The sequence below is a fragment of the Ovis aries genome, chromosome 1, assembly GCF_016772045.2.
Source record: "Ovis aries strain OAR_USU_Benz2616 breed Rambouillet chromosome 1, ARS-UI_Ramb_v3.0, whole genome shotgun sequence".
Classification (NCBI taxonomy): Eukaryota; Metazoa; Chordata; class Mammalia; order Artiodactyla; family Bovidae; genus Ovis; species Ovis aries.
Window position 1 is genome coordinate 105,098,603 of NC_056054.1, and position 21,898 is coordinate 105,120,500.

At 45.7% G+C, this 21,898-nt stretch overlaps 1 protein-coding gene and 1 pseudogene across 1 annotated transcript in view; one reads left to right on the plus strand and one right to left on the minus strand.

The window, feature by feature from the left end:
• Window positions 1–21,898, minus strand: part of PMVK (phosphomevalonate kinase) — a 65,448-nt gene that overhangs the window by 8,962 nt on the left and 34,588 nt on the right. The gene's annotated exons all lie outside the window — the stretch shown is intronic.
• Window positions 16,422–16,522, plus strand: LOC114111219 (U6 spliceosomal RNA; annotated as a pseudogene).

Genomic DNA, 21,898 nt, shown 5'->3' on the forward strand with positions numbered 1-21,898 from the left:
ACCCCCATGAGATCAGGTGGGCTGCCAGCCTAGTCCTTTCAGTCCTGGCCTCTGCCCTCCACCTTGGAAATCTTCTCTTCCTGATAATGAGCTCGGTTGACTCTCAGGAGGGTCAAGAGAAGAGAGATCATTTTCCTTCTGGATTTCCAGGCTGCCCATCATTGGATGGGGAGTAAGGGCATGTGGGCTGCACAAGGATACTCCTTCCATTGCCACACTACCAGGCCTGAACCATAGTTCAGAAAACAATTCTAACAACAGTTTGGAGGCACCTACCAAGCTTGGTAGCTCAGACCGTAAAGATTCTGCCTGCAATGCGGGAGACCTGGATGAGGAAGATCCCCTAGAGAAGAAATAGCTACCCACCCCAGTATTCTCGCCTGGAGAATTCCATGAGCCTGGTGGGCTACAATCCATGGGGTCACAAAGAGTAAGTACGTGACTGAGCAACTAACACTTTCACTGTCACCAAGCCCCAGGCATTGTGCAGCCAACTTCTCTCTGACCTGGTGATCCTCTGTTAGGCAGTTCCTGTCATCCCCATCATACAGAGTAACAAGAGGGTGCCCCAGTGGTTAAGAATCTGCCTGGACCGTATGACCCAGCAATCCCACTGCTGGGCATACACACCGAGGAAACCAGAATTGAAAGAGACACATGTACCCCAATGTTCATCGCAGCACTGTTTATAATAGCCAGGACATGGAAACAACCTAGATGTCCATCAGCAGATGAATGGATAAGAAAGCTGTGGTACATATACACAATGGAGTATTACTCAGCCGTTAAAAAGAATTCATTTGAATCAGTTCTGATGAGATGGATGAAACTGGAGCCAATTATACAGAGTGAAGTAAGCCAGAAAGAAAAACACCAATACAGTATACTAACACATATATATGGAATTTAGGAAGATGGCAATGACGACCCTGTATGCAAGACAGGAAAAAAGACACAGATGTGTATAACGGACTTTTGGACTCAGAGGGAGAGGGAGAGGGTGGGATGATTGGGGAGAATGGGAATTCTAACATGTATACTATCATGTAAGAATTGAATCGCCAGTCCATGTCTGACGTAGGGTGCAGCATGCTTGGGGCTGGTGCATGGGGATGACCCAGAGAGATGTTGTGAGGAGGGAGGTGGGAGGGGGGGTCATGTTTGGGAATGCATGTAAGAATTAAAGATTTTAAAATTTAAAAAATTTAAAAAAAAATTTAAAAAAAAAAAAAAAAGAATCTGCCTGGCAATGCAGGGGACACCGGTTTGATCCCTCCAGGAACTAAGATCCCACGTGCCTTGGGGCAACAAAGCCCACGCACCACAACTACGGCCCGCAGGCTCTAGGGCGTGTGCGCTGCAACAAGAGAAGCCTCCGCGGTGAGAAGTCTAAGCACAGCAGCCAGAGAGGAGCCCCTGCTCGCCGCAACCAGAGAAAGTCCACACGCAGCCAGGGACACCCGGTGCAGCCAAACAGAAAACAAACAAAATTGTAAAACAAAGAGAAACAAGAGGCCTAGGGGACCTGCCCAAGATCAAATAACCGAGTTGCAGATTCTAAAGGCCCAGCACGCTCATCTTGGCTGTTTTCCCGTCTGGTGTTTGAAAGGCACGCACAGAAAGGAAATGAGACGGGGCTGTGCATGTCAGAAAGCTGCTGCTGCCGCTGCTCAGTCCCTCGGCTGTGTTTGGCTCTGCGACCCTAGGCACTGTAGCCCACCAGCGTCCTCTGTCCACAGGATTCTCTAGGCAAGTGTACTGGAGCAGGCTGCCAGTTCCTCCTCCAGGGGATCTTCCTGACCCAGGAATCAGACCCGTTGTCTCCTGTGTCTCCTGCTCTGCAGGTGGATTCTTTACCACTGAGCCGCTGGGGAAGCCCTCTCAGAAAGAGTATGTGCCAAAGATAAGCCATTATTCTAACTGGGGAGTTCTTCCCACAATTTAGGAAACCTTGCCTCCTCTGGTTGCTCTGAAACTATGTTCCCTGCACTGATTTTATGACAGATACGTCTCTGGCAATCCCTGTGGCCCATGGTGGGAGCCCCCAGGGAGGCCTGGTGAGCACTAATCATCTTTCTTAGCATAATAGCTTTTTCCTCCTGCAAACCTAGTGATTAAGCCTCCTGGTGGCTCCAGGAACTGGCAGATGTGAGCCGCAGAGGGTGAGAAAGGCCAGTGGCTTCCTACTTACTTCTTGTCACTTCCATTAGAGAGCTTCTAAACCACCCAGAAGGGCCATAGAAGGGAAAGAAGAGAAAGAGGGATGAGAGCCTGCCCTGAAGGCCCCCTAGATCTTATCATAGCTGCTTCCAGTGCTCTGGCCTTGATTTTGGCCAATGGGGCACTTCTGTATCTCCCAATAAAGGCCAAGAAGGCTAGCACCGCCGCCCCAACCAAGAAATTTCAGTTTGCCCAGTTCTCTTAGACCCACAGATCTCGTCCGATCAATTTTTTAGAGTGGAGAAAAAGAACAAGATTGCAAGAGAGCCTGAGAGACCTGAACCCCAGGTCTAGGACTGGAGAAGATTTATTTTAGTGTTATTGGTACCAAAGCAGGAATTTTCCAGAATGGGTTACCGGAGACAAGCAAGCAGCCAGTATCTCCTGCTTCAGGCTAGATAAGTTTTCACTGGAAAGATCTGGTCTTCCCATGAAGTAAAAGATGCAAAGTGCTTAGCACAGAGACAGCATGTGATAGGTACTCAAATGTTCATCTTTCTTGCCTCACTTTTCATCCTTTTCATATGAAGGTGTTTCACTGACGGAAAGGAGGCCTTGGTAAATAAGAGGGTTCTGTCACCTGGCTAAAGGATCCAAAAGCTTTAGGGGACTTCCCTGGTGGTCCAGTGGTTAGGAATCCACCTTCCAATGCAGGAGATGTGGGTTCGATCCCTAGTCAGGGAACGAAGATCTCACATGTAGTGGAAGATGGGAAATAAATGACTTTGCAATTGCGCTTACTACTTCATATCCCATGTGTGTGCTTTATCGCTCAGTTGTGTCCAACTCTTTGCAACTGTAGGCTCCTCTCTCTAGGGAATTCTCCAGACAAGAATACTGAAGTATTCCCTTCTCCAGGGGATCTTCCCGACCCAGGGATGGAACCCGGGGTCTCCTGCTTTGCAGGCAGATTCTTCACCATCTGAGCCACCAGGGAAGACCTCGGGGCAATTAAGCCTGTGCTCCACAACTAGAGAGCCCTCGCGCTGCAGTGAAAGATCCCACGTGCCACAGCTAACACCCGACACAGCCAAAATTTTTCTTCAAAAATCCAAAAGCTCTAAATTCAATGCATCTAATTCATTTTAGTTCATGCCATTGCTCGGGAGGGGGAAAGTCACCCTTGGCTCTAAGAAATGATGACATAAGGGGAGGATCTCTGAGCATACATGTAGTTTTGCCCTGTCTGGGCTGAATAGGGCCTATCAGAGGTGAAGAACCTGCATCTGTGGGGCTCATTTCCACCTGGAGGAGCTTAGAGAAACTGAAGTCAAACTAGCCCAAGTGTGGACAGAGCCCAACTCCAAGGCGAGCTTAGTCACGCAGCTTCTGAGTTGTTCTTGGCTGGGGCGGAGGGCGGGGGAGGTGTCAGGCCCCTCGCTTCTCCCATCGCCCTGGCCTTGACTGTACTGAAGCAGCTTCGCCGAGTGATGCACCAAGAGAGGAGAGATGGGCATCCTTGTGGCAGCTTGTCAGCTGTACCGAAAAAGTGATGGTGGGGGAGGTGGTGGAAGTCAGTGACTCAAAGCAGGTTCAGGGATTATCTGCTGTTTTCAATTATCCACGTCCCTCATCACCATGGAGAATTGAGAATTGGGTGTATTTGCCTCCCCCTCAGCGCTCTTGCTGGCATTAGAGATGTGATTTGTACTTAGAGCAACTGTGGGAAAGGACTCAGAACGGTCTCTGTATAAACTCCCCCTAGCACTGAAATGCCATTAAATATCTCTCTGTGCCTGGCCCCTCCTGGTCCCTTTAAAAATAACTGGAAGAGAAACTATCTAGTGGGAAGAGAACTGACAATTATTGAGCATCCATGTGGTACTCAATACTCACTCTGAACCAAGGAAACTACAACTCGGAGAGGTTAAGTGACTTGCCCGTGACTTGTCACAGGCAGGAGCAACAAAGCTGGTGCTCCAGCGCAGAGCCAACTGGCCTCAAGGCTCACCCCAAGGCTCATTTCCCCACCCCATCCCTCTCTCAGCGAACTCACGCTTCCCTTGTAAGACACAGTGGGCCTGTCTTGGACCTCCCTGTCTGTATTTGCTAAGATACTTTCAGTTGCCAGTAAAGAAACCCTAACTCAAGAGAGTTTACAAACAAAGACATTTAGGGAGTTCCCTGGTTGTCCGAGGGGTTAGGACTCGGTGCTTTCACTGCTATGGCCCAGATTTAGTCCCTGCTTGGGGAACTAAGGTCCTACAAGCCACATGGCAAAAAAAAAAAAAGGACATTTATTATCCCATACACTAACTCCAAAGGTAGGACAGTTTCAAGGGCCATTAATTCGCTGGTACGTGTCACCAGGAACATGTTCACTCTGACTTTCTGCTCTATCTTCTGCATGTTGGCCCCTCCCTCGTGGTAGCAAGATGGCTGAAGCACCTCTATTACACTTCAGAGTGCAGAGACGAGTAAAGGAAGCCCTCTCGCCTTGGATCTCTCTCTCTCTCTCTTTTTAATATTTATTTATTTCCTTGGCTGCTTCAGGTCTTAGTTGCAGCATGCAGTATCTTTGACTTTCGTCGCAGCAGGCGAATTCTTAGTTGCAACATGTAGGATCTAGTTTCCTGACCAGGGATCGAACCTGAGCCCCCTGCATTAGGAGCCCGGAGTTTTAGCAGGGACCGCTAGGAAAGTGGAATACCAGGAAACTCCCTTGGATCTCTTTTTAATAATGAGAAAAACTGTCCCAGCAGTCCCTAGGTTTTCCTTCACTTCTCACTGGTTAAAAATGGGTTGCATGCTCAGACCTAAGCCAATCACTGACAAATCCCATGGGAGTGGGATTACCATGCTGCCTAGATTGGGACCTGTTGTCCTGGAAGGTGCTGGCCAGAGGGTGTGGACAAAGTGGGGATTCATGAAAGATGCGAGGCAAGTACTGCACCGGCAAGCTAGCCAAACATACTATAAGGATGCTCGCCCTGAGAGTGGACCTGAAGGCATGCACCAACTCAGCATCCCTGTAACTCAGGTGAAAAGGGGCGAGGCGCCAGCTTGCACCAAAACGAGATCCACTGGCCTTATTGTGAGCTTGCTTATCTAGAAGACACACACAACCGCCTTCATTAGAGAGATTTGGAAAAGAAATCTTATCAGAGATGTGTTCTGTCACATAACAGGGAAGCAAAGCCTTTTGTGAAACTTAACAGGCCACACAGGTGAGGCAAGCAGCTACGCAGCACCAAGGTCTTTAATTTCCTGTAGGAAGCCTGATGATTATCTGTCTGGAAATGTCTCAGCTCAAGTAGGGATATATGAGAGCCAGAATGAAAGGGCTCTTTATGTGGTCACGCTCTAAATTCAGACTCCTTAAAAAGAGATGCTTGTCTAAGAAGGCCAAACAAGCTCAGAGTAGCCCACCAACTCTGCCCTCTCCAAAGCCCCTCAAAGGCAGGCGAGGACCCCTTTCGATGGAGAAAACCCCTTTCAGGTCAGAAAACCCTGACCTGAAGACAGGCAAGAGATAAGGGAAAAGAGAAAGAGGAAATAAGCAAAGCGAGAGAGACAAAAGCACTCGGAGAAACAGGAGGTGGAGAGTGAGATCAAGAAGCTAAAGAGAGACGGGAAAGAGGAGGGGAGGAAAGCAGATACGACAATGAGAGAGAAAGGAAAAGGAGATAGGAAACTAGGAAGAGAAGGGAAGAAAAGCCACAGAACTAGGCAGACAGGAGGTGTCCAATGATCACTTTTTCAAGGATTCTTCTTTACTGGTTGGAATTTCCAGCCCTAGGTCATCTTCTTATAGCTGGCTTTGCTTTCTGCACGAGGACAGAAATCCGGGGGTCACACAATGTTTTTCCAGCCAGCAGGATCCAGATGTTTCCAGTTCCTGAACGAGGCTGTACTAAAGGGTCGAGGGGTCATTATTCAAAGAGGCCTTGAATACTCCTGACTCCTAGTTAAAGGTGGAAGAAGAAACAGCTAGGACTCAAAAGAGTTATTCTCACTTTGTGAGCTCTGACATCTGACCTCACTTCTTATCCTGGTTTCCGTGGATGGGATGAGGACAAGCGTCTATAAACAATCTGTGTATTCCATCTTCCCACATACTCTCTCCAGGAATAACTGTCAACTTAGCAAAAGCTCTGTTTCCCTCTAGTTGCTGCCTAAAGAACTCTTATTCACCCCTCAAGACTCTATTCAGATGAGCCTCCTTCCATGACCCTTTACACCCCCCAAAGGGTCAGCTGCATCCCCTGCTACGTGCCCCCTAACACTCTGAAAAGGAATTCTCTCGAGGCACTTCTCACGTGGCATTGTAATTATGCATTTATGTTCCCCAACAACTGGGCAATGCCGCAAACATAGCAGAAATGCCATAAATATTTGTTGAGTTAATGAATGAATAAATAGATAAGTCTGCTTCCCTGACTAGATGGTGAGTTTCTCAGCTTGTGTGGAATCAAATTGAATCCCAGAGCATTGGAGCTAAAAAGAGCGCTTAGCACCCACTGACTCCAGCTCTCAAATATCAGCTTTATCACAAACATGAACAACAGAATCTAGGGATCACCAAGCTCTTCTTACATCCCTGGGAGTAGATCATTGATCTATGTCAGTGTGTAGACACAGGAAGGTTCCAGTGTTTTCATTTCTTTACTTTTCTGAATTTTTATAGGAAAGGCTTTCTCATCGTGAAAGGTTTGGAAAGAATAGAAGACAATAAAGAAGCCAAAAAATCATGTATATACTCTCTTATCTGAATCAGGCGTTGTTGATATTTGGCATAGTCCAGTCTTCTGCGATGAATTGTTTTCCTTATAAAATTGAGATCGTGGTGTATGTACATAGGTTTTAGAGTAGTTGTAATTAGTATGTATCTGACCTTCTATCTGACTTTCTGTTCTGTTTATTTCATAAAAGGAAATCTCACCAACACATTAAATTCCATCGTACTACAAATAAGTATAATCCTGCCTACTTGGTGTTTTTGTCAGCCTTCCTCTCCATCTTATGTCTATAGTTTGCTCAGTCATTCACTATTTTGGGGTACCTGTCAGTTTCTGGCCATTATCAGCATCACGCTCTGAACCTCCAGCAAGTACGTATGTGTGGTTAGAGGTAAAGCTTCTAATAACAGCATCATCTATGGATTCCGGAAGTGCTGCATTTCAGCCAGCTTAGATGGAAGCAAGGATAACGTGCTCTGGAAGCCACTAACTGGCCCTAAAGGTGGCTGTGGTGATGGTGGCACCACTGGTGTGTGGTTGCCCGTGAAGTGTATGAGCCTAGGGGGCTGGGGCCAGGTTGCCGTGATATGCCTGGAGCCCAGATCCTGGCACACAGTGGGTAAATGAATGAATGTATGAATGGTGCATAGATGGGGGTGGGGGTGGATGACTGTGCTTAGATGCCTTGGCAGCATCTCAGCCTCCTGTGTGTTATACTCCCTGACTGCAAAACAGAGCCCCAAGCCTCTGGGGAAATCTGAGAATGGTACCTGTTAGCAGCAGGAAAGTGTTCCAAGTCTGTGGTCCGCAGTGCTGCCCCGCGGCAGCCGGACCCTGCCCCCAGCTGAGCAGTAGAGGGAACAAGTCGTGATGAGATGCTGAGCACAAAGCTCCCCGGCTCCCGGTGTCCCTCACGTGCTCTCACACCCACACACCCACCCGCTCCTACCCACGTGAGCCTCTCTGCTCTCATCTGGGGTAACCACCAGAGCAGTCTGTTTGGGCAGATAACCTGCTGGGTGAGAAAGAACATAACAGGGCTTTCCCTGTCATCCAGGGAGCAGCACTTGTCTGCTGGCCGTTCAACCGACAAAGCAGGTCAGCAGGCCTGAGAGCGGCTGTCCTGCTGTTCACTCTACATACAGTCCTCAGGCCCCTGCTGAGCCTAATACCGAGAATTCAAGGTGAATAATAGATGAATCCATCCTTAAGGAACTCACCCTTTTGTCCCAAACTGGCTCCTGTTTTGCAATCTCAAAACCATTCCCTTGTCCGTATTCTTCATCTCAGGCAGAGAAAGCCCCACCACCCACACTCCCCCTCCAGATGCTGGGAGCCGTCCCCAGTTCCTGCTTCTGATCCTGCCGACCCAGGCTCATAAATGCCTTACAACATCGTCCTCTTTTCCTCTTCACCTCTCTAGTCCAAGCCATGACCCCAACACCTCCTGACTGGTCTGACTGTCACCCCCGCCCCACCTTCACACCCACCCTGCACAGGGCAGCAGAGAAATCTGTTGAAAATGTGAGTCTGGCCACATTGCTCCACTGCTTGCATGCCCGATGATTGACTTCAGTCGTGTCTAACTCTTTGAGACCCCATGGACTGTAGCCCACCAGGCTCCTCTGTCCCTGGAATTCTCCAGCCAAGGATACTGGAGTAGGTTGCCACGCCCTCCTCGAGGGGATCTTCTCGACCCAGGGATCGAACCCACATCTCTTGCGGCTCCTGCATTGCAGGTGCATTCTTTACTGCTAAACCACCAGGGAAGCCCTGCTCCTCTGCTTAAAAGCCCATAGTGGCTTCCCAGGGCGCTTGGGATGAAAGCCAAGGCCCTCTTTAGTGCAGCCCCATGGCCCAAGGGGGCCGACCTCACTCTCCTCCCTTGCATCACCCTTCATCTCGCCCCACCTGCTCCCACACACCCAGCACGCTGGCTTCCTCCAGCTCCACAAAGAGCCAGGTGACCTCACCACTCAGGGTGCCCGTGATGTTCCTCTGCCTAGAATACCACCAACACTCCTTCCCACCATCTTCCTTCCCTGACCACCAACCCCTCCCCAACCCTTGAGTTCCCATGCAGCCATCGCTTCCTCAAGAAAGCCATCCCTGATCCCTAGGCTAAGGCTGGTTCTCTGTTATTCATTCCATTAATACCCTGTCCTAGCTTCCCTGGCTGGAGAAGGCAATGGCAACCCACTCCAGTACTCTTGCCTGGAAAATCCCAGGGACAGAGGAGCCTGGTGGGCTGCGGTCCATGGGGTCATGAAGAGTCGGACACAACTGAGTGACTTCACTTTCACTTTTCACTTTCATGCATTGGAGAAGGAAATGGCAGCCCACTCCAGTGTTCTTGCCTGGAGAATCCCAGGGACGGGGGCAGCCTGGTGGGCTGCCGTCTGGGGGGTCGCACAGGGTCGGACGCGACTGAAGTGACTTAGCAGCAGCAGCAGCAGCAGCTTCCCTGGCACTAGCTCAACTCTAACCAGAGATTATGTACTTAGTGCTGGAGCCTTCCACCCCAACTCCCACTAAAACAGAAACTCCGAAGAGTGGGTGCCGGGTAACCTAGGGCCTGGAGCACAGAAATTCTACAAAAATTAAGTAAGACACTTTCCTGCTTGTCCAGGGGGTTAAGAATCTGCCTTCCAGTGCAGGGGACATGAGTTCATTTCCTGGTCAGGGAACTAAGATCCCATGTCCCATGGAACAACTAAGCCCCAGGCACCGCAACTAATGAGCCTGTGTGCCACTAGAGAGAAGCGCACGCGCCACAAAGAAAACTCTCACGTGCCACAGTGAAGACCCAATGTGGTCAAGTTAACTAATTAATTTTTTAAATTATTAAGTGACAATTATAGCACAGAGCTAGGAGCTGTGACAGTAGGCACAGATGAGGCCCCTGGATCAACCCCTGAAAAATGGGTGAGGCTGGGGTCATTTCCCAGGAATGGTAAAGCTTAAGCCGAGTCCTGAAGGTGAGCCAACCAGGGGCTAGAGTGAAGACATTCTCTTTAGGCAGAGATAAGCTTTGGAGGATGGTTTTGTAGAAACTGAAAATAATCCCAGATGGCCTGGGTTCACCTGAGTGCAAGAACACTTTGAGAGATGGCTAAAGAATTAAGCAGGAGATAGACTGAAGGGTTTTTACAACCAAGAGAGGTAGTTTGATAAGGGAATGGAGAGCATCAAAGGATTTAAACAGGAGAGTGACCTTATTTTTTAAAAAGTACACTTTGGCTCCAGTATGGAGAAAGGATGGCATGGTATCAAGGTTGGAGGCAAGAAGATCAATTTGGAGGCTGCTTCAGTAATCCAGGAAGTTGATAAGGGCCTGGGCTGAGGCAGTAAGAAGAGAAAGGAGGGAAGGAGGAAAATTAGAGAGGTGTTTGAAGATAGGATTGACAAGGTGACAATTTTGGTAATCTATTTTGGTGACAAAATAGATTAAGATGGAGAAGAGGGTCATTCCCAAATTCCTGTCTTGAGCAGCTCAGTGAAGGTAAACTCTCTAAGATAAGGAATGCAGGATGAAGAAGAGATCAGGGCAAGGTGATGATACACCACTTATTTGTTATTTGTTGAAATTCGGGTGTCTATGAGCCAAACCTTTTCATACTGTTCATGGGATTCTCAAGGCAAGAATACTGAAGTGGTTTGCCATTCCCTTCTCCAGTGGACCACATTCTGTCAGACCTCTCCACCATGGCCCACCCGTCTTGGGTGACCCCCACACGGCATGGCTTAGTTTCACTGAGTTAGACAAGGCTGTGGTCCGTGATCAGATTGGCTAGTTTTCTGTGATTACGGTTTAGTGTGTCTGCCCTCCGATGCCCTCTCACAACACCTACTATCTTACTTGGGTTTCTCTTACCTTGGACATGGGGTATCTCTTCACAGCTGCTCCAGCAAAGTGCAGACGCTTCATGAACAGTATGAAAAGGCAGAATGATAGGATACTGAAAGAGGAACTCCCCAGGTAGGTAGGTTCCCAATATGCTACTGGAGATCAGTGGAGAAATAACTCCAGAAAGAATGAAGGGATGGAGCCAAAGCAAAAACAATACCCAGTTGTGGATGTGACTGGTGATAGAAGCAAGGTCCAATGTTGTAAAGAGCAATATTGCATAGGAACATGGAATGTCAGGTCCATGAATTAAGGCAAATTGGAAGTGGTCAAAGAGGAGATGCCAAGAGTGAATGTCAACATTCTAGGAATCAGCGAACTAAACTGGACTGGAATGGGTGAATTTAACTCAGATGACCATTATATCTACTACCGTGGGCAGGAATCCCTTAGAAGAAATGGAGTAGCCATCATTGTCAACAAAAGAGTCCGAAATACAATACTTGGATGCAATCTCAAAAACGACAGAATGATCTCTGTTCATTTCCAAGGTAAACACTCAATATCACGGTAATCCAAGCCTGTGCCCCAACCAGTAACGCTGAAGAAGCTGACGTTGAACGGTTCTATGAAGACCTACAAGACCTTTTAGAACGAACACCCAAACAAGATGTCCTTTTCATTATAGAAGACTGAAATGCAAAAGTAGGAAGTCAAGAAACACCTGGAGTAACAGGCAAATTTGGCCTTGGAATGCAGAATGAAGCAGGGCAAAGGCTAATAGAGTTTTGCCAAGAAAATGCACTGGTCATAGCAAACACCCTCTTCCAACAACACAAAAGAAGACTCTACACATGGACATCACCAGATGACCAACGCCGAAATCAGATTGATTATATTCTTTGCAGCCAGAGATGGAGAAGCTCTATACAGTCAACAAAAACAAGACCGGGAGCTGACTGTGGCTCAGATCATGAACTCCTTATTGCCAAATTCAGACTTAAATTGAAGAAAGTAGGGAAAATCACTAGACCATTCAGGTATGACCTAAATCAAATCCTTTATGACTATACAGTGGAAGTGAAAAATAGATTTAAGGGGCTAGATATGAAAGATAGAGTGCCTGATGAACTATGGATGGAGGTTCATGACATTGTACAGGAGACAGGGATCAAGACCATCTCCACGGAAAAGAAATGTAAAAAAGCGAAATGGCTATATGAGGAGGCCTTACAAATAGCTGTGAAAAGAAGAGAAGCGAAAAGCAAAAAGCAAAGGAGAAAAGGAAAGATACACCCATTTGAATGCAGTTTCAAAGAATAGCAAGGAGAGAGAAGAAAGCCTTCCTCAGCGATCAATGCAAAGAAATAGAGGAAAACAACAGAATGGGAAAGACTAGAGATCTCTTCAAGAAAATTAGAGATACCAAGGGAACATTTCATGCAAAGATGAGCACAAGAAAGGATAGAAATGGTATGGACCTAACAGAAGCAGAAGATATTAAGAAGAGGTGGCAAGAATACACAGAAGAACTGTACAAAAAAGATCTTCATGACCAAGATAATCACAATGGTGTGATCACTCACCTAGAGCCAAACATCCTGGAGTGTGAAGTCAAGTGGGCCTTAGGAAGCATCACTATGAACAAAGCTAGTGGAGGTGATGGAATTCCAGTTGAGCTGTTTCAAATCCTGGAAGATGATGCTGTGAAAGTGCTGCACTCAACATGCCACCAAATTTGGAAAACTCAGCAGGGGCCACAGGACTGGAAAAGGTCAGTTTTCATTCCAATCCCAAAGAAAGGCAATGCCAAAGAATGCTCAAACTACCGCACAATTGCACTCATCTCACACACTAGTAAAGTAATGCTCAAAATTCTCCAAGCCAGGCTTCAGCAATACGTGAACCATGAACTTCAGGTAGGTAGGTTCCCAGGTTCAAGCTGGTTTTCAAAAAGGCAGAGGAACCAGAGATCAAATTGCCAACATCCGCTGGATCATGGAAAAAGCAAGAGAGTTCCAGAGAAACATCTATTTCTGCTTTATTGACTATGCCAAAACCTGTGACTGTGTGGATCACAATAAACTGTGGAAAATTCTGAAAGAGATGGGAATACCAGAACACCTGACCTGCCTCTTGAGAAACCTATATACAGGTCAGGAAGCAACAGTTAGAACTGGACATGGAACAACAGATTGGTTCCAAATAGGAAAAGGAGTACGTCAAGGCTGTATATTGTCACCCTGCTTATTTAACTTCTATGCAGAGTACATCATGAGAAATGCTGTACTGGAAGAAGCACAAGCTGGAATCAAGATTGCTGGGAGAAATATCAATAACCTCAGATATGCAGATGACACCACCCTTATGGCAGAAAGTGAAGAGGAACTCAAAAGCCTCTTGATGAAAGTGAAAGAGGAGAGTGAAAAAGTTGGCTTAAAGCTCAACATTCAGAAAACGAAGATCATGGCATCTGGTCCCATCACTTCATGGGAAATAGATGGGGAAACAGTGGAAACAGTGTCAGACTTTATTTTCTTGGGCTCCAAAATATTTTTTTGGGACTGCAGATGGTGATTGCAGCCACGAAATTAAAAGACGCTTACTCCTTGGAAGAAAAGTTATGACCAACCTAGATAGCATATTCAAAAGCAGAGACATTACTTTGCCAACAAAGGTCCATCTAGTCAAGGCTATGGTTTTTCCAGTGGTCATGTATAGATGTGAAAGTTGGACTGTGAAGAAAGCTGAGGGCCGAAGAATTGATGCTTTTGAACTGTGGTGTTGGAGAAGACTCTTGAGAGTCCCTTGGACTGCAAGGAGATCCAACCAGTCCATTCTAAAGGAGATCAACCCTGGGTGTTCATTGGAAGGACTGATGTTGAAGCTGAAACTCCAATACTTTGGCCACCTCATGCAAAGAGTTGACTCATTGGAAAAGACTCTGATGCTGGGAGGGATTAGGGGCAGGAGGAGAAGGGGACGACAGAGGATGAGATAGCTGGATGGCATCACCGACTCAATGGACGTGAGTCTGAGTGAACTCCGGGAGTTGGTGATGGACAGGGAGGCCTGGCGTGCTGCGATTCATGGGGTCGCAAAGAGTCAGACATGACTGAGCAACTGAACTGAACTGACTGATAAGCCAAACCAAATGCACACGGTAAATGGGCCCGGAGCTCAAGAGAGAGGCCAGCAGGTGTGCAGCTCAGAAACAATCTGTTAAGCACTTGGAATGAAAGGTTGATGCTTAGAAGACTTCCCTGGAGGTACAGTGGATAGGAATCCGCCTGCCAAGGTGGGAGACATGGGTTCGATCCCTGGTGTGGGACAATTCCACATGCCACAGAGCAACGAAAAGCCAGTGCACCACAGCTACTGAGCCTGTGTCCTGCAGCTACGGAAACCCATGCCCCTAGGGCCTGTGCTCCCCAACCAGAGAAGCCACCGCAGTGAGAAACCTGAGCACCGCAACAAAGAATAGCCCCTGCCCATTACAACTAAAGAATGCCACGAAAGAAAGCCCGGGGACAGCAAGGAAGACCCAGCATAGCCAAAGACAAATAAATAATTTGTTAAAAAAAAAAAAAGAAAGGTTGGTGCTCAGAGACGTCAATATCAGAGAGGACTGAACAGAAAATCTTAAAAGCAACCAGAGACATTATATCCAGAAGAAAAATGATAGTTTAACAGCAGACTTCCTGTCATAAATAATTCAATCCAGAGAACTATTAAGCAACATCTTTAAAGTATGAAAAGAAAAGCACTGTCGGACTTCCCTGGTGGGGATGCAAGTCCAGTCCCTGGTAGGGAAACTAAGATCCCACAATGCCGAGGAGCAACTGAGCCCACGAGCTGCAACTACTGAGGCTGAGCGCCACAGCTAGCGAATCCATGTACAAAAGATCCCACGTGATGCAGTGCAGCTCCTGGGTGCCACAACTAAGACTCAACACAGCCAAAGGAAACAAAAATAAATAGATAAATATTGTTTAAAAGAAGAAAAGCACCGTAGACTATGAACTCTATTCCCAGTGAAAATATCTTCAAAATGAAGATAAAACAAAGACATTTTCAGACATATAAAACCTAAAAAGTTTCATCAAAAGGAGACCCGAACTATAGTTATATATGTTAAAGGAAGTCCATCAATCAGAAGGAAAATGATAACATATATAACATATATATATTATATATATGTAGATATATGTGTATATATATATATCTACACAAAGGAATGAAGAACATCAAAACTGGTAACTATGTGAATAAGCAAAAAAATTAGAGAAAATGGATTTAAAGACTTCCCTGGTGGTTCAGATGGTAAAGCATCTGCCTGCAGTGCAGGAGACCAGGGTTCAATCCCTGCGTTGGGAAGATCTGGAGAAGGAAATGGCAACCCACTCCAGTATTCCTGCTTGGAAAATCCCATGGACAGAGGAGCCTGGTAGGCTACAGTCCATGGGGTCGCAAAGAGTCAGACAAGACTGAGCAACTTCACTTTCTTTCACTTTCTTTCAATCCAAAAACAGACCCAAAAAAGGGGGAAAGAGACAAAAATAAAGAGGACAAACAAAAATTCAGTTAGGATGTAAATGCCTTAAATAGCATAATCAACCAAGTTGACCTAATTGACATTTACAGAACCCTCCATGCAACAATAGTAGAACACGTATTATTTTCGAGTGCACATAGGACATTTACCAAGACAAACTATATCCAGAGCCATAAAGCAAGTCTCAAAGAATTTAAGTCACATAAAAATATCCTCTAGCCATAATGAAACTAACTTAGAAATCAATAACAGAAGTCAGACAGAGAAGGGGAAATATATGATATCCCTTATGTGCGGAATCTAAAAAGAAATGCTACAAATGAACTTACTTACAAAACAAAACAAAAAAAAAAAAACTCACAGACTTAGAAAATGAACTTACGGTTGCAAGAGATGGGGGCTGGTAGGGATAGTAAGAGTTTGGGATGGTCATATACACACTGCTGTATTTCAAATGGATAACCAACAAGGACTTATTGTATGGTACATGGTACCATACCGTAACAGAGCACATGGTACTCTGCTCAATGTTATGTGGCAGCCTGGATGGGAGCAGGGTTTGGCAGATACTGGACACATGTATATGCATGGCTGAGTCCCTTGGCTGTTCACCTGAAACTATCACAACATTGTTAATCGGCTGTACCCCAGTCCAAAATACAAAACGCAAAAAAAATTACAGAAAGATCTCGGCAATATCCGCAACCATTTGGAAACCAAATAACACACCTCCAAATAATCCATGGGTCAAAGAAGAAATCAAAAGGGACAATAGAAAGTATTTTGGATGAAAAGAAAACACACAGATTATAATTTGCCACGAAACAATACATAAAAATTATAGCACCAAATACCTGTATCAGAAAAGAATAAAGAATCGTTCAGTGGTTAAGATTTTGTACTTCCGCTGCAAGGTGTGTGGATTCAATCCCTGGTCAGAGAACTAAGGTCCTACAGGGTACAGCCAAAAAAAATCTTTTTAAAGAATAAGGATCTCAAACAAATGACTTTAGCTTTAATGTTAAGAAGTTGGGAAAAGAAAAAAAGAAGTTGGGGTGCTCGCTTCAGCAGCACATATACTAAAATTGGAACCATACAGGGCTTCCCAGGTGGCGCTAGTGGAAGAGAATCTGCCTGCCAACGCAGGAACAATACAGGGAAGATTAGCATGGCCCCTGGGTAAGGATGACAGGCAAATTGGTGAACGCATTCCATATTTTAAAAGAAAAAGTGAAGGAAAGAAGAGAAAATTTAAAACCTAAGCAAATGAAAGAAAGGAGTATCATTGGAAATCAATGAAATAGAAAACCTAAAAAATTTAGAAAAAAAATCTATCAGACCAAAAGCTGCATCTTTGAGAACATTAATGAAACTGATGAATCTCTGACTCCAGGATAACAGCTGGTCACAAGAAATACCAAGCTGTGATTAGAAGCCTGAAGTTTTCAGTCCTACTCCTCATCCTCCAGAGAGGGGAGAGAGGCTGGAAATGGAGTTAATTAAAATTGACCATGCCTACACGAGGAAGCCTCCATAAAATCCCAATAGCACGGGGTTCGGGGAGCTTGCAGGTTGGTAAACACATCCTCATCGTGGTAGAACAACGGTCCCCAGCTCCACAGGGACAGAGACTCCTGTGCTCGGGGCCCTCCCAGACCTTGCCCCGTGTATCTCTGTATATCCTTAAAGAAACTGGTAACATAATTTTTTTAAAATTGATGAATCTCTAGCCAAATCAATCAGGAAAAAGAGGAAAGACAAAAAGTCATCAACATCAGGACTGAGAAAGTAACAAACCTCCATATTCTTAGGTATTAAGAAGATAATGAGGAAATATTAAAAACAACTCTATGCCAATAAATTTGACAACTTAAATGGACAAATTGCTTGAAAGACGCAAACTACCAAAGTTCATACAGAAAGAAATAGATAATGTGAATAATCCTATTTATTTTTATATTTATTAAGGAAATTTCCTTGTTTAAAATCTTCCCACAAAGAAACCCCAGCCCTGCATGTCTTGATTGATGAATTCTACCAAGTATTCAAGGAAGAAATAATACCAATTTTACACAAACTCTTCCAGATAATTGAAGACGAGGAAGTACCCCTAACTCATTCTATGAAGCTAGAATTACTCTGATACCAAAACAAGACAAAGGCATCATAAGAAAAGAAAACAAGGCCAAAATTCCTCACAAACATGGATACAAAAATTCTACACCAAAATTTAGCAAATTGAATTTTGCTATATATAAAAAGAATATATATATACACATATATATATAAAGGATAAAATACCATGATCAAGTGAGATATAGCCAACAAAGGCAAAATTGGTCTAACATTTGAAAATCAATCAATATAATTCCCTATGTTATTAATAACAAATGTAAAAAGAAAAAGAGGTATTTTTAAATGTGGCAAAAGTATTTGATGAAATCCAACATACATTCCTGATTAAAAACCTGCAGCGAATCAGTAATAGAACAAACCTCCCCAGTCTGATAAAAGGCATCTACAAAAATAACTATGGTTAACAGCATACATAATGGTTAAAGTCTAAGGGCTTTCTGCCCAAGACTGGGAATGAGTGACATCCAAACTCATCACCTATTCTGACGATGGCACTAAAGTTTCCAGCCAGCGCAACAAGATAAGAAATAAAAGACATCCATATTAGAAAGAAGTGAAACCGCCTTTAGGCTTCCCTAGTGGCTCAGCGATAAAGAATCCACCTGCAGTGCAGGAGACATAGGAGACATGGGGTCTACCCCTGGATCAGGAAGACCCCCTGGAGAAGGAAATGGCAACACGTTCCACCATTCTTTCCTGGGAAAAAATCCCACGGACAAAAGAGCCTGGCAGGTTACGGTCCAGAGGGTCTCAAAACAGTCAGACATGACTTAGTGACTAAACAAAACAAAGCAAAAAAAGAAAAACCACTGTCTCTATGCAGAGATGACATAATCATCGATGGAGAAAATTTGATGAAGTTCTCTAAAAGAGCTACTGGAAATGATAAGTGAATTCAACGAAGTTGCAGGATACAAGATCAATATACAAAACTCAATTATATCTCTACTTATTAGCAATAAATAAGTAATGACAACAAAATAAATGACAATTTACAGTAGTTTTAAAACTACGACGTAGGGGTAGATCTGATCAAAGACATGCAACATCTGTGCACTAAAAATTACAAAACCTGGCTGAGAAGAACTAAATAAGTGGAGAGATATATACCACAGTCATGGATCAGAGACTCAGGGATGTTAAAATGCCAGTTCTTCCAAAGTGTCTATGGGATTCAATGCAATCCCAATCAAAACCCCAGCCAGGTTTTAATAGATATTTACGAGCTTGTTCTAAAGTTTATGAATGTGGAAACGCAAAGGACCTTGAGGAGCTGAAAAGACCCTGAAAAACAAAGTTGGAGGATTTATACTACCTGGTGTGAAGACTAATTATCTAGCTAAAATAATTTAGACAGTGTGGAGTTTTTAAAAAGCAGACAAATAGATCAACAGAAAGGAATAGAGAGTGCAGAAATAGGCCTAGACATGTGTACACAGGGCTCCCCCAGCGGTATTAGTGGTTAAAGAACTTGCCTGCCAATGCAGGAGACTTAAGAGACTCCGGTTCAATCCCTGGCTGGGGAAGATCCCTATACACAGAGTCGGACTCGACTGAAGTGACTTAGCACACACTCATATGCATAGTCTTTTCAATAAATAATGCCAGAACAACTGGATATTTATATGCAAAAAAAAAATCTAACAATCTATACCTCACACTACACACAGAAATCAAATTAAAATGGATCATAGGCTTAAATTTAAAACCTAAATTTATAAAACTTTTAGAAGAGAACATAGGAGAAAATCTTTGTGACCTTGGGTCAGACTGGGGTTTTGATTGGGACTGTATTAAAACTATAGATCAACAGATACAATAGTAAAAGCACAGTCTATAAAAGAAAAAATGATAAACTGAACTTCAACACAATTAAGGGGAATTGGAGAGCCTCACAAAACGCACCCGATTTTAGTACAGGCTGCCAAGTGCCGTGGGAGGATAGTGGGCATTAGTTGGTTACACTCCCGGCAATAAGTGCCCTCATCTCTGTCCTAAAAACGCTCCCTCTGGGAACCACCCCACTCCTACTTTGTAGGAGCCACGTGCTTGGATGAGATTGCTCTCACTCCGGTTCCCAGGTGATCTGCCAGGCATAATTTCACTGCTTGTACCACACACTGACTGATTCGGGAAGAGAAGCTCTAATATGAACTGGTGCGTGGATTCTCTTATCCACTTTAGGTCAGTCTAACCACAGTGGGGTTTAAGGCTTTTGCTCCATGGCTGGGGAAGAACATATTCTCTCTTTCTGCCCTTACGTCAAGAAGGATGAATGCAGTCTTTATCGCTGCTGGCACCCATCTTGACTCCTTGAGAGAAGTCAATCTGAAAACAAAGCCAACAAGTCTGAAGAGGCTAGAATCCAGAGGACGAATGACGAAAGGAGCCGGCGTCCTGATCAAACCATGCCGGAAGCTGTTCCTTCTGAAATTCTTAGGCATCTGAGATAATAAAGTCTCTTTATTATTTAAGTCCATTTGAATGGAATTTCCTCTTACTTGCATCTAAAAGCATCCTTATTGATATAGGAGCTTAGAAGACAGCTCATTAATTTTGTCTGATAATACTGGAGAAGTCTTCCCAGAGGGGACATTATTCGACCTTTGATTTATAGGCTAAGTAGGCTTTCGCCAACTAATAAGACAAGTAAGAATGATCAGCTGACTGTCACCCTGAGGACAGCCTGACTTCCCTCCAACCCTGGAGCTGAGATCCTTTCCCCAAGTCCTCTATCCCCCTTGAATCTTCACCCTCTCACCTCCATTCACCAGGCAGCAGCTTATTGCCAGTGGGGATATATTAAAGCTGACTCCTTCTGCCCAGGAAATGGAAAGAACCCAGGAGAATTAACTGGAAAAAACCTATTAAGCAACAAAGAACATACCCAGCTAACAAGTCATCTTCAGAATTCTAAATCATGCAAGTGGCCTTCTTGAATGGCTTTCCCTGCCTGTAAGAGCTCTCCACCTCGAGAGGACCTTGGAGACCAACGGGGTCTGGAATTTTCCTAGCCTGGGCACGCCTCATCCCTCTCCCCTGTGTGCCCTTCAGGCATGAGACTTTAACAACAAGATACACTTAGCCATGAAACCCTCACATAATTACAAATAATCCTTTCTCCTTTTGAGAAGCGAGCCTTTTCCCCTTGGGCTGAGATAAAAATCCAGCCTTTGATGTGGCCTCAGAGCTTCATGTTGATTAGAGTTCCTTCTTGGGCAGTGCTTTTCAGCACGTTATCTCATCCAAGCTGAGAACCAGCCAGGGATTCTGGGGCCCACATAGCAGATGAGGACCTGGGGTCTCCCGGAGATTAAATGGCTTGCTCAAGGTCACGCAGCTAGCACCTGGTGGGGGCCCATTCCTGGATCCCTGCACTGCCTCTCTTCTTACACGAATTCTCAGAAAAGCATCTCCACTGTGCCTACAGTCTGCTATGAGAACAGCAGCCAACCTCACCAGGGCAACAAGTGTTCTATCCTCCCATAAATCTAGGAATCCCCCGGTAGATCATGCCTTCCCTCATAGCTTAGTCAGTAAAGAATGTGTCTGCAGTGCAGGAGACCCAGGTTCAATTCCTGGGTCAGGAAGATGCCCTGGAGAAAGAAATGGCAACCCACTCCAGTATTCTTGCTTGGAGAATCCCATGGACAGAGGAGCCTGGCAGGCTACAGTCCATGGGGTCGCAAGAGTCGGACACAACAGGACTAAACCAGCAGCCAGTACATCTTGACAGGGCGCAGCTGCCAAAGTGAGACACTGGGCAGTCACTGGTTGCATCTGGGCCTGAAATCCCTCCACGTAAAGTGGACCTAGCTGCCTCACCAGCAGTGGGGACAGTCGCACAGGGCCACTGTGCTCCTCTGATGGACTGGCATTTACCCTCCACCGGCCTGAGAGCTGGCCGCAGTCAACAGTGCTGGAGCGGGCGTGGGTGCTGAGGGTTCCAGCCGACCACGTGCTCAGCAGGACGATGGAAGAAAGGAGTCAGGGGAGGGGTGGCTTCCTACCTGCCCCGTGGGAACCGGGGCAGAGCGTCCCCAAGGGCCGAAACCTGCACACCACTCTCAAAGTTTCCATCCTTCTCACACGAAGCCTCGCTTCCTTTCCCACACTGGTATCACCGCCCCAAGCCACCGCCTCTATTGCCCAGCTTCACCCGGAACAATGGAACCTGGAGGCCTTCTAAAATTAGCCTCCAGCCCTGCCAGGGCTCCTGCCGCTGCCCAGGGTCACTGACTTCCTGAGCTGGGGACATGGGCCTGCTTGGTTTTCTTCCACTGCTCTCCCTCCCTCCTCGCCTGCCTCCTCCTGCCAGCTCTCAGGTGCAGAATTCACCTGGGCTCCTACCTCGTGCTCCCAACTAAGGCAGTGAGCGAGCAAGCTAGGAGTGGGACTGCTGGGCCTGGAAGAACAGAAGGCTTCCCTCCGACTCGACAGCTGGGCACAGCTGTAAGTCAG